Raw genomic sequence first — 13,702 nt, forward strand, 5'->3', positions numbered from 1 at the left:
TTCAGCCCAGGGCATGATCCTGGAGACCCGGGATCGAATCCCATATCAGGTTCCCTGCATGGAGCCTGCTTCTCACTCTGCCTGTGTCTCTGCCTCTCTCTCATGAATAAATAAATAAAAATCTTTTTAAAAATTGGTGGTTTTATTTTAAAATCCAGATTTCTATCCTCTTTTGGAAAAATCACATGATTCTGGCAATACTGGTTCCATATCCTTGCATTGTAACAGTTCCCAAGAGCTGCTCTGGTCCTTTAGTTTACCTATAATTCACTTTGTGTCATCTTTCTAAGCCCTGTAATATGACTGCCAAGTTCAGCTGCATAGATTGTGCACTGCACAACTTCAGGGGGTGTCATTCCCACAGACCAATATGAACAATGTTCCCTCGAATTGTGCAATGTGGTGAAAACAGATGCTCTTATTTTACTTGCATTTTGGATCTCTAGATTAGGGACTTTTATATATAATGTGCAATTTGCACAAAAGCCATATTTAAGAAAGTCAAGGGCCACTACTTACATCTCCATATATAGCAGTGCTTATTTCTGGCTGGTGGCATTATGGTTGAGTTTTATTCTCTTTGTGATTTTCCATGTTTTCACATTTTTCTGCAACAAACATGTATTCCTACTATAATCAGAGAACAGGAGGGAAACGACAATAAATGTTACATTAAGAAAAAAAGCAAATGAGGTGCCTTAAGATTCTGGCAGGAAAGAGAGCAGAGGCCAGCATCTACTTGCAAGCGAGAGGCTGGAAGCAGGCAACGAGAGGATTTCTAATGAGGCCAAGAGTCCAGGGAATGAGCCAGAAGGGGGCTGTGATTACCATCCGAATCTAACAGCCTTCTTTAGAAATTACTAAGTGCACAGTGTCCTGGGAACACAGGGAGACACAGAAACGGGCACAAGAGCAGGGTACACGGCCCTAGGAATGTGGATTGAGGTTTGCTTTCCTTTCTCTCTGTCCACCCAAAGGAAGTGAGCATAGGCTTCGAGCTTGGGAGAACTTGAAAAATTGCCAAGCTGTGGCTGGTGAATAAAAGTTCAATTACAATTGTGCTTGTTAATGAAATCCAAGTGCTACAGCAGGGAAGCTAGCAGAAGCAGCCCTCTTTCCTGAAAGCACAAACCGGGAAGCTGGTAAGGGTGGGGCTGGGAGTGGGGTGCTGGGGAGAGCAGTTAGGTGCTCCCCTGGGCTGGAAGTGCTGGGGGCGAGAGTGATTTCAGAAACAAATTGCGTTCAAGTGAGCAAGCTGTAAACCCTTTTGTACTTCAGTGACCTCATCTGTAAAATAAGGATAATAATGCCGTCCTCGTGGGATTATCATAAGAATGAAATGGTGTTACTAATACAAAGTTAGTTCCCCTTCCCCCCACACCAAGCTAATTCAGTATGTGGAATATTGAGAACTTGCAGAAGGCAGACCACTGTGCTAGGCTCTGCAGGGAGGAGCGGACAGGGGGATCAAGATACAGCACCTGCATTCTTTATGTATGTAATTTTTTTAACATGACTTATCCCATGAGATAAATATATATTTTTTAAAGATTTATTTATTGGTTTGTTTGAGGGGAGGAGGGGCAGATGGGAGAGAGAGAGAGAGAGAGAGAGAGAGAGAGAATCTCAAGCAGACTCCATGCTAAGCTGAGATCATGACCTGAGCCAAAATCAAGAGTCTGGTATTAACCAACTGAGCCCCCCAGGCACCCCAAGATAAATATTTTTATAACAAATTTGTTTTTAACTTTTCATTAGAAATAATTTTCAGATTCACAGAAAAGTTGAAAAAATGGTATAGAGTTCCTATGGACCCGTCATACACCTTCCCTTAATATTGATATCTTATGTAATCCTAGTCTAGTTTTCAAAACCAGGAAATGAACATTAGTGCAGTTCTGCTAAGCAAACTGCAGGTCTTACTCAAATTTCGCCAATATTCCCCCCTCCCCTGGTGCTTTTTCTCTGTTCCAGGATCCTGCATTGCATTTAGTAGTTATGTTTCTTTTTTTTTTTTAATGATTTTATTTATTTATTCATGAGGAACACACACAGAGAGAGGCAGAGACATAGGCAGAGGGAGAAGCTGGCTCCCTGCAGGGAGCTCGATGTGGGACTTGATCCCAGGACCCTGGGATCACGAACTCAGCCAAAGGCAGACATTCAATCACTGAGCCACCCAGACGTCCCAGTTGTTATGTTTCTTTTGTTTCTTGTCTTTCATAATCTTGACACTTTTGATGAGCACCTGTCATACGTTTTGTAGGATGTCTCTCAATCTGATTTTGTCTGATGTTGTCTCACGATTGAATTGAGGTTATGCATTTTTGGTGAGAATACCACAGAAGTGGTGTGTTCTTCTCAATGCATCCTACCCAGGGGGCTCATGATGTTACTGTCTCTTAGAATGACTTTCTTAAAAAACAGGTAAGTTGACTAGCCTGATGTTCACAGACCAAGCAGAATCATGGACCATGTGAAAATGGTCTTGGAAGCAGGAGAGATTTATAGATGTTAGAAATGCAGGATTGAAATTAGGTAAGAGATCATGGTTGCTTTGGATTTAAGTTGTTATTTAAGTTGTTATTTAAGTAGGTGTGACCTAAGCTAAGATCCTTCCAAGAGAAAATACAGAGCTTTAGGGTCACTGATTCAGTAGCAGAAGTAGCATTAGGAAGGCAGGGGGACACAGTGGGACTAAGGCTTCATCTGCAGGGGCAGCTGTACTCAACTGAGCTGGCTGTGGCCATAAAGGAATGTGAGCCTTGTGTGGCCTGATCTTGCAAGTTTTTTAGAGCATTCAGTAATGTGGATTTCCATGTGAAATGGACTTTAAAAAATTATTTATTTATTCATAAGAGAGAGGGAGGCAGAGACACAGGCAGAGGGAGAAGCAGGCTCCACGCAGGGAGCCTGATGTGGGACTGGATCCCGGGACTCCAGGATCACGCCCTGGGCCAAACGCAGGCGCTAAACAGCTGAGCCAACCCGGGGATCCCTTGGACTTATTTTTTAATTATTGTTTTCCCCCAGTTTTATTAAGATATAACTCACATGTAACATTGTGTAAGTTTAAAGTGTCAATGTAATGATTTCTTTTTTGTGTGTGTGATGATTTTATATAGATATATATTGCAAAACAATTACCACGATAAGGTTAGTTAACATATCCATCATCTCCACATAATTATAATTGTGTATGTAAGGACGCCTGGGTGGCTCAGCAGTTGCGTGTCTGCCTTCGGCTCAGAGTGTGATCCTGGAGTCCCAGGATCGAGTCTCACATCGGGCTCTCTGCATGGAGCCTGCTTCTCCCTCTGCCTATGTCTCTGCCTCTCTCTCTGTGTCTCTCATGAATAAATACATAAAATCTTTTTAAAAATTGTGTATGTAGTGAGAACATTTAAGATCTACTCTCTCAGCAATTTTCAAGTATGTAATACTCTGTGGTTAATTAGTCACCAACCTGAATGAATATTAGCTCCCCAGAGCTTGTCCATCTAACTGGAAGTTTGTACTCTTTGACCAACAGCCCCCATTTCCCCCACCCCCAACTCCTAGCAACCACCTTTCTACTCCCTATTTCTATGACTTTGCTTTTATTTTAGATTCCACATAAAATGGAGATCATACTGTATTTGTTTTTCGGATTTATTTCACTAAACATAATGCCCTGAGGCTACATCCATGTTGTCACAAATGACAAGATTTCCTTCCTTTTTTGGCTGAATAATATTCCAGTGTGTGTGTGTGTGTGTGTGTGTGTGTGTGTGTGTGTGAGAGAGAGAGAGAGAGAGAGAGAGAGAGAGAGAGAGTTGGAGAGAGAGGAAGAGAGTTTCTTTATCTGTTCATCTGTTGACAGACACTTAGGTCGTTTCCATATTTTGCTATTGTAAATAGTTCTGTGAGGAAACTGGGGGTGCAGATACCTATTCGAAATAGTGATTTCATTTCCTTCGGATGCATACCCAGATATGGAGTTGCTGGATCATATGGTAGCTCTATTTTTAATTTTTTGAGGAACTTCCATTCTGTTTTCCACAGTGGCTTCCATCAATTTACATTCCCACCAACAACAGTCTGGAGTTCTGTTTTGTCAAACCTTGCCAGCATTTGTTATTTCTTGTCTTTTTAAAAAATTTTATTTATTTAATCTCTACACCCAAAGTGGGGCTCAAGAATGGCACGTTCTACTGACTGAGCCAGACAGGTGCCCCTCTCTCTTGTTGTTTTGATACCAGCCATTGTAACAGATGTGAGGTGATATCTCACTGTGTTTTTGACTTGTGTTTCCCTGATGATTAATGATGGTGAGCATTTTTGCATGTGCCTATTGGCCATTTGTATGTCTTCTTTGGAAAAATGTCTATTCAGATCCTCTGCCCATTTTTCCTTTTTTCTTTCTTTCTTTCTTTCTTTCTTTTTTTTTTTTTTTTTTTTTTTTTTTTTTTTTTTTTTTTTGCTATTAAGCTGTATGTTCTTTACATATTTTTTGGACATTAACCGTTATCTGATACATGGTTTGCAAATATTTTTTCTCATTGTGTAGGATGTTGCCTCTTTATTCTGTTGCTTGTTTCTTTTGTTGTATAGAAATGTTTTAGTTTGATGTAAATGTTGCAGATGAATTAATTCAAAAACAGTAAGAGCAACCCTTTATGGGCCAAGCAAAACATGTCTTTTTGCTGGGTGTGGTTCACATACCACCTCTGGGCAAGACGAGCAGAAAGCTGAGAGATTATTATATTTGAGGTAGAGGAAGAGAGAAGTCAGCCCCCCAAAGTTAGAAGTCTTGGCCTGATGGTTGATGTAGCAGGGAAGGGCAGCACCCCAGAGACTGATTGCAGGGTAAGGAAGTAGCGTAAGGTAGGGATGTCAACACTACTGAAAACTGCAGAATGGCAAACAGTGTGGCAGAGACTGTCAGAAGCCTACTCCTTCTCCTTAGTAACAAAATTCAATTTTCTCTTGTAGATAATCTCTTGGCCATGTGATTAACTGAGTGACTACTGAGATGCAAGAGGAAATAGGTAGGGTTTCCAGAAAGTCTCCTTAAAAAGTAAGGGATGCATGCTTCTTTCCTCCTATCCTTCCTCTGGTTGCCTAGAATATGGATGTAATGGCTAAGCACAAGCAGCCATCCTGGACCATGAAGTGACTAAGGATAATGGAACATTAGGAGGCTGGGTTGCTGATAACCAAGGAGTTACCAGAGCAATCCGGGACTCCTCTTTTTTTTTTTTTTTTTTTTTTTTCTGGGACTCCTCTTTTCAAGACCTCTTACTTTTGTAAGAGAAAAATAAATCTCCATTTTGCCCAAGTCACTGATATTTTGAGTCTTTTGTTGCATGCATCTTGAGCAAGGAATGAGGAAAGGTCATTTGGAGAAGATAGTAGTTTCCATCTAAGGTTAAATCAGTGTTTCTCAAAATGGGCCATATGCCACCAGACATCAAGGCCACCCAGAGTGGCTATGCGTGTCCTAGGGGACCACCCCAGATCTTCTAAATCACCCTCTCTGGAGGTAGATCCCAGAAACTACATTGAAACTTGTCTCCTAGTGGTTTTATACATATTAGAATTTGTGACCTAGAAGAAGGTGTATATATAGGGAAGGAGGAAGGAAGTAGAGTATTAACCATTTGCCTAAATCCAGTTTTCCTGAAGTGGAAGGTTATTATATGCTGCCCTCCTTGTGGGAGAGTTATATATCCCTGCCCTGTTAAGCTCAAGCAAAACATTGAGATTTGCTTCTGTCAATCATATGTGAGCAGAAGTGACATGTGTCACTTCTAAGCAGAACCTATCAACATTAACACATGGTTTACCACATTTCAGTAATATTCCAGTTGAGGGCTGTATTATCAGCCTGGGTCCTAGGATGAATATGATATGGAGTGTAGCTGCACTCAATGTGTGCTGGAAATGTGGAGTGACTGAGAAATAACCTCTATGTTAAGCCACTGAGAGTGGAGGGTTTTACTGCAGCAGAACCTAACTCATTCTGACTGGCAGCAGCAATTTTTCTATTGACCGTTCACCTAGCTGACTCTATATGTCAATCTACGGCCATTTTCTTCCATTGGCCTAAGGAAATTTTTTACTTAATTTTTTTATTTCTTTGAAACGTTGTCTAAATTTGTACTGTTTCATTTTTTTTAAAGATTATTTATTTATTTATTCATGAGAGACACAGAGAAAGAGAGAGGTAGAGATGCAGGCAGTGGGAGAAGGCTCCATGCAGGGAGCCCGACGTGGGACTCGATCCCAGGTCTCCGGGATCACACCCTGGGCTGAAGGGGGCACTAAACCACCGAGCCACCCGGGCTGCCCTGTTTCATTCTTTTGGATGTCTTTTCTCTCTTCTGTCTCCTGAATAACCTTTCTTTAATGTGTGTTTCTCCCCCAAAATATTCTCAGACCTGCTGCATTTTGTATAGGATTTACCAAATTCATTCCTTTTGATTATTTTTGTCTCCTTCTTGAATTTTGTTTTGTTTTGTACCGTGCATGCCTGAGTATATTTTACAAGCTAAAACCAAATTAATATGTAGCTGGCATTCTCACCTGTTTAAGAAGGCATTGCCTTTTGACAGCAAGGATGAAGACATGAGATAGAGGGGTTCAGAATTGCATTGAATTCCACTCTATTTTATTTTTCAAGATACTTAATTCATAAAGGAATTCTGGGATTATGAGACACTATGATACATACAACATTACTACCAAATGTATTTGTTACTAAATCATAAAACTTTACAGGAAAGGCTCCAGACAAGCTAGCAAAAAAATCACTAATGAATTTGAACATTCATTCATTCAACAAATATTTATTGAGTGCCTCAAATCTACCAGGGGTACAGCAGGGATAAGATGGGTGGCTGTCCTCGTGGAAGGCAGAGAGGCAGGGTTTAGGGCCAGTAGCATGACTGAGCAATTTAATTCATCCTGCCACCCTGGAGCCTCAGTTTCTCTATCTGTAAAATGAGGATGATCATAATTCACACAGTCATATAAGAAATGGATGAGCTCATGACACAGAGTTGGCAGAGAGCAAATGCTTAAGAATTGGTGGCTTTCTTGGCATTAGACAGATGGCTTAGAGGAAGCAGGGACCATGAACAGAGGTTGCTTTTCTAGAGGAAAGTGTGATGGTGGAGAAAGAAAGGTGGTAGGGGGCTGAGGGAAAGGCTCAGGACACGCAAGGATGCTTCCCAGCAGAGAGAGGATGGAAAAATACTGAAGACTCAAGAAAAGTGAGACAATAGGTAGAATCAAGCCTTGGAAAACCCAGGGTGGTGTGGAATTTAGGGCTTGGGGAGAAAAGTTAGATTGAACCCATGAGGTAGGATGCTCTGCGGAGGCAGTAGTGAGCCTCAGGGCTAGAGTGTAAAGGTCCTCAGGGATCCTGAGGCAGGGAGGCAGAAGCTGAAGGGCTCATTGGTCTCTGTAAGGGAGAGGACACTGATGTGGCAGCTTGAAGCGGTTGGGAAGGTTGGCAAAGTAAGGGTAGCTCTGGCCTGATCCCTTCCCTCTGGTTCTTCCTGTGGGGTCAACAGGTACCGAGAAACCTATGGGATGACGCTGGCCAGAAACACTCTCTTCTTCCTTGGCTTTTTAAGAGATTGCCTTCCTCCCCAGCCCCCTAAAATTTCATTTTTAAAGAACTCACATGATTTCTAAACTGAGAAGCATGACTTTTTTTTTTTTTTGCCCCAGGCTTCCTAGGAACCTAAAAGCAGGCAGGCTGTCACTCTGTCCCCAGAGTGCCTGTGCAGGAGGAGAATCTGGTCAGCTCCCCATCACTCAGCCCTTTGATGATTTGCCATTTGCCCTTTGTTTGAGAAAGGCCAAATGAGTTAACCTGGCTTACAAGGCCCATGGTGACCTGGCCTCACTTCCTCACCTGCTATACCTCACCTCACCTCCTCCCCAGAAGTGCCTCAGATTTTCCTATGCAGAAGGTAAGGCTCCTGTCCCCAAGCTATAACAAGCTTTTACAGTGGCATAAAACCTTACAACACTTTGCCGAAGATTGAGACCACCTCAGTTGTCCATCTCAAAGAATGGAGGTAGTGGGACCAAAATTAGAAGGAATACATTCATTGGCTTCTCTCATTTTCTGCTCCAGCTATATAGGAAACCTGGCTGGGTTGCTCTAGTAACTAACTGATGAGGGAGATTTTGTGCCATGCTGATGCTCACCCCTGGGCCTTTGTCCATGCTATTCCCTCTGCCTGGAACATATTTCTCCACCCTTCTTAGTCTGGGTAATTTCTGCTCATCCTTGGGATTGTAATTTGAATGGCCCTGGCTCCAGCAGCCTTTCTGGCTTCCCTCCCCTTTCAACTATGCGTCCATCCTCATTACAATTGCCTGCTTAACCGTCTGTCTCCTTCACTAGACTGTAGGAATGTTGTGTCCCTGGGCCTGCAGCCCAATTCTGTGCTCTTGGCACAGAGCATAAATCAATACACGCTTGCAGAATGACTCACCCAATGAAGGAAGGAATGAATGAATTCAGTGGTTGCCCAAAAGAAACAGTGACCAACTCTACCTGCAGGTGGAGGTAGTTGAACAGGCAGATGGGAGTGGGAAGGGCATTTAGGAGCTGGAAGGTGGGAGGAGGAGACAGCCTGGGTTGCTGGGAGTGGTTCCTTACCCCTCATTGCCAAAGTACACCCCAAGGTCTTCCCCTTTGTGGCTGGTAAACCATGTTCTACTTAAGAGCGGCCTTTCGAGGTTGAAGTTGATTTATTTTGGAATGTGGGTGAGGTCCAGAGTTAACAGCCAAGAAAGAATTCTTGAGACATCTTTGGTGGTAAAAAGGTGGTTTTATTAAAGTGTGGGTACAGGACCCATGGGCAGAAAAAGCTGTTGCACTGGGGTTTTAAGGGGTGACTGACTATATACTTGGGAGTGTGTGGGGGGACCCAGGTAAAAGGAAGGTTTTCAAAAGAACTTTTTAAAAAAGATTTTATTTATTCATGAGACACACACACACACACAGAGAGAGAGAGAGAGAGAGAGGCACAGACACAGGCAGAGGGAGAAGCAGGCTCCACGCAGGGAGCCTGACATGGGGACTCAATCCCTGGACTCCAGAATCACGCCCTAGGCCGAAGGCAGGCACTTAACTGCTGAGCCACCCAGGGATCCCCTCAAAAGAACTTTTGTATGCTAAAGAGGACATTCAAGATATTAGAGGCCTTGCCATTGTCAAGTTAAGGTTATATTTCCTTCTAGTAAAGCATTAACATTAAGACAGTTGGAAGTTTCCTTCTGGAAGTTAGGTTATTGATAAGAATGCTTTTTTTCTTGTAAATCACTAAGATGTTTTGTAAACTGAGTGAGATTCAGGTCTTGCTGGACTGTGATCTCTATTAGTTAACCATTTGTTTTTCCTTCCCTTAGCTTTAGGGCAGCCAGGAGTGCCTGAGGAATGTCACACCTATCCCACCTGGGAGTGGGGGGGAGGGGAGGCACTTGGGGGGTGTCAGCTTGGGCTTTGCCCTCAGCTTGCCTTCTGTGCCCTCATCAAAGTGATAGTCTTATTCAAAATATGGGTGCTGAGCAGTCACCTAGTGATTAAATCAAGACCATCCGCTTTGGAGTTGGACTTTCCAAGTTTAAATCCAGGCTTTGCTCCTTGCTGGTTGTGAGGTCTGGAGCAAGTCACTTAACTTCCCCTGAGCCTCGGGTTTTTCCTGACAAATGGGCATTATGATAATAGCACCCACGCCCTTGCGGAGATGCTAAAAGTGGCAGGGGAAGCGGAGCGCTCAGGGGTGCCAGGCACGCAGCAGGGCGCAGGCACTTGGGGATGATCCGTCGGAGAGGTGGGAGTTAGTCGGGTTTGGGGGCATCAGGCTCCCCTCCAGCTCACCCAGCCGGGGGCACAGGCGCTAAGCTCCTGCAGCCTCTCCGTAGGCGAATACGAGGAGGGGCAGCAGAGGTTCCGGGGTATCCAGCCCGACTGGGGGCTTGATGGGAGGCTTGCGGGCACGCGGCTTCCGCTGCTCCCCCCTCCTCCGGTGAAAGCAGCGCTGCGGCTCACAAAGTGGCCCTTTAAATGGTTTTTATAGTGGCATAAAGTGCCGGCAGGCTGCCGGCTGGGTCCCTCCCGTGACCTCCGAGCTGGTGGTAAATTGCCTCTCCTGGCAGAGGCGGCTGTGGGCAGCGCTGGGATCAATAGCCGAGCCTGGCTTGCAGGGGCCGCTGGCCGGTGCAGCTCTGGCCTGATTGCGGGCCCTGCAGCGGGGGCTGGGGTCAAGGAGGTGGACAGGCAGGGCTGCAGCCAGGCCACCGCGAGGCCCCATCCTGCCTGGGAGGCTGGGGTCCCTGGGTGCTAGGAATCCTGGGGTCAGAGGGAGTGTGTTGGGGGGCAGCGCGGGCAGAGAAGGCACTGGATCCTGGGTGTTAAGGGAGGCTGTATAGCCTGAGCCGGAGGCACCTGGCACTGTCCCCTTCCAGCCGGAGGGCCATGCAGGCGCTGGTGTCAAATTAGGAGGCTGTCATATAAGATAGTGATTGCAGACGCCAGCCCTGGCAACAAGTTTGGGTGTGCGGTTCTGCCTTTGTCTCTGCGACCTTGAGGAAGTGACTTCACTTCCAACCTCCCCTTCTTATCTGCAAAATGGAATTAGGAGGTAGCCCTCCGCAAGTTGATGTGCTCTCACAGGTTTGGCACATACAGTTCATGTCCAGGCTGCTGTGATCTGGATGCTTGTGCCCCCACCCCATTCATATGGAGTCGGCTACCCAAGGCCGTGGTATTAGGAGGTGGGGCCTTGGGGGGTGGGGGGAGACCTCTCCATGGGATTAGGGTCCTCATGAAAGAGGACCTAGAGTGCTCCCCCTCTCCTTCCAGCATGTGAAGACACAGTAAGAAAGGGGCTTGTCTGTGAAACAGGAGGAGAGCTCTCACCAGACACCAGATCTGACCGTGTCTTGATCTTAAACTTTCCAGCCTCCAGAGAGAAATTAACTTCTGTTGTTTATAAGTTCCCTCAGTTTATGGTATTTTTGTTATAGCAGCTGAAGGGACAAAGACACAGTCTTATGGCCCTGCAGATATGACTAATCGATGGCTGCAGTCTTCACCTAAGCGTGGATAGCCTCAGCCTTTGCTCTAAGAGCTGCCTAATCAGAGTTGGGCTCAGGATGAAAGCTAGGGCCCATCACTGACCTTGGGCCTTGGCAGACCAGGTGCCTCAAGCCACATCACAGTTACACCCTCTTACTCTCACCTAAGAATGAATAGCCCTGCACTTATTACCCATAAGCATGTTCCAGTTTTCACTACACTAGAGAAGTTTGTGTCGGCCAATGTGTTTACACGTAAATGTAATATCTCTCAGACATAATTTAGAGGTAGATAAAGTACCTGAGGACATTTCATCTGCAGAATCTAATGAACTTCATCAGATACTTACTTAAATGGAAACTTTGGTGTATCATTTGCCTGTTAGGACCTATCATGAAGTTGTAATAGCTCATCAGATTTTGGAAATTGGATGAGAAAATGTATGTAAAGTACTTGGCACAGTACCTCGAATGTGGCGTGTGCTCAGTAAAAGTTAGCTAGCACTAATATTAAGATATCAGGGACCGCAAGCCATGGGGTGTGAGCATATATCAGTGTTTAGTTAGGATTAGGTTCTGCTGCATAGGTAGAAACTACTCTGTTTGATGAGGCCATGCCCATACCTGACCTACTTCCCTTCCAATCCCACCCTCCTAGCCACACGGGGTTTTCTTGAGAGCACAGCTAAGAAACTACTTTCATGTGAATCCCCTTGTTTTGAGGTCTGCTTGTGGGGAACCCATTCTAGGAAAACTACTAACACTCACTGATATTGGGACCAGTCAGGTTCTAAGCCAGTTCAACTGATCAGAACTCAGTAGCAATCTTATCCCTGCTGGTCATGCTCACATCAATAGCAGCTAACATTTGTAACAGTTACTACAACAATTGCTTGACATATTTGAACTGATTCAGTCTTCAGAGTAACTCTGTGAAGTGGATAGATACTCTTATTATTCATATTTGCAGGTGAAGAATCTGAGAACCAGAGAGGCCAAGTGACTTGCCCACAGCTAGTAAGTGGTAGAGCCTGAGTTTAGATCTAGGCAATTTGGCTCTTAGAGTTTGGGTCTTAACAGTACACTCTAGTCAATCATTACAAGGGACTCAGGAGAACTCAGGCAAGGGATGTAAGATAGGGGACTGGAATGTTCAGGATGGCTTCTTTGTACACAAATAGGTACCTGGGCTGAGATGGCTGAAAAAGCTAGATGTTAGCTGGCACCCCTGCTCCCCTGCCCATCTCTTTTTGTCTCTCTGCCTCTCTCTCTTTTCACTCGAACTCTACTTCTGGCTAGCTTGGGTTTCTTCATAGCATGGAAGTTTCCAGGTAATCTGACTTCTTACATGGGGTTTGGCTTCCACCCAAGTGTGTAGCCAGAGGCTATTCACCCCCTTAAAGGCTAGACCAGCGGCACCTGGGTGGCTCAGTGGTTGAGTGTCTGCCTTTGGCTCAGGTCATGATCCCAGGGTCCTACATTGAGTCCCTCATTAGGCTCCTCACGGGGAACCTACTTCTCCCTCTGCCTATGTCTCTGCCTCTCTTTGTGTCTCTCATGAATAAATAAATAAAATCTTAAAAAAAAAAAAAAAGAAGAAGGCTAGACCTGTCACAGCATCATTTCTGCCAAATTCCACTGATCAAGTCAGTCATGGGCCAACCCAGCTTGAAGGGGAAAGGGAAAAGACACCATCTTTCAGCTGGAGGGGTGGCCAAGGATTTACTTTACCACAGGCTATGATGTAAGAAAGATATAAAGTTTTATTGTTAAGTTACTAGGATGTTGGGATTGTTTGTTACAGCAGTTGGCCTCTACCGACAAATACACCCTGTCATAATTCAAGTGTAGGGGCTCATTTACATCTTTTGTCCTATAGAAAGGAGTCCCTTTTACAAGGAGCATCTAGTAAATGAAGCAAAATTGAGAGAATTGAAGACACTGTACATGGAATAATTTCTAGTTCTTATGAAGACCTCCTTTTTTCTGATCTTCCAACTCCTTCACATGGAAGGAAAATAAGTTCAAGTGAGAGATATAAGGACTCATATTTGGTTCAAAGAAAGATTTTATTAAGGAAATCAAGCTGGTAGTCAAAATACCTATAACCAGACTGTCTTGGAAGTAATGAGCTTCCCATCACTGAGAGGTGTTTGAGCCGAGGCTGGTGTCACTGGATATTGGAGGAAGATCCCAGTCATCATTGCTCTCATCCCCAAGATGAGTTATATTCAAACCTTGTGAGATCCCAGTTTGGTGGGAAACTCCTATCCTAGAAGACCTGGTTAGGAATCTAAGTTCTACAGCATAGTAAACAGGTAACTAAGGAAAATGAGCCTTCATCTTTCTAGGAAGTTCCAAGGCCAGGTAATAAGAAACTGGTCCTTGGCATTTGATAGGAATAATGTATTTTGTGAAAGTCTTTTGTGGTCCACTGTGAATTTCTCTAGAATAGGAACAATACCTTAAACATACTTTGTTCCATCCTTCCTATCCCTCATCCCCAACATCCAGTGCTTCAGCATGACCTCCCATCCCTAGCTCCAAAATACACCCTGCATGGGTCAACTTCTTGTCATCTCTCCTGCTTCCACCTTGGTCTAGGCCACCATCATTT

The 13,702-nt window shown here is 44.5% G+C and overlaps 1 long non-coding RNA gene across 5 annotated transcripts in view; it reads left to right on the forward strand.

Annotated features, from left to right (window-relative positions):
- Positions 1-1,010: 1,010 nt before the first annotated feature.
- LOC102153038 overlaps positions 1,011-13,702 on the forward strand; it is a 46,481-nt gene continuing 33,789 nt past the window's right edge. For all 5 annotated transcript variants that reach the window (XR_005360808.1, XR_005360810.1, XR_005360809.1 and 2 more), the window contains exon 1: positions 1,011-1,142. This is a non-coding gene — a long non-coding RNA (uncharacterized LOC102153038). The remainder of the gene's footprint in view (positions 1,143-13,702) is intronic.

Source organism: Canis lupus, chromosome 6 (genome assembly GCF_011100685.1).
Source record: "Canis lupus familiaris isolate Mischka breed German Shepherd chromosome 6, alternate assembly UU_Cfam_GSD_1.0, whole genome shotgun sequence".
Classification (NCBI taxonomy): Eukaryota; Metazoa; Chordata; class Mammalia; order Carnivora; family Canidae; genus Canis; species Canis lupus.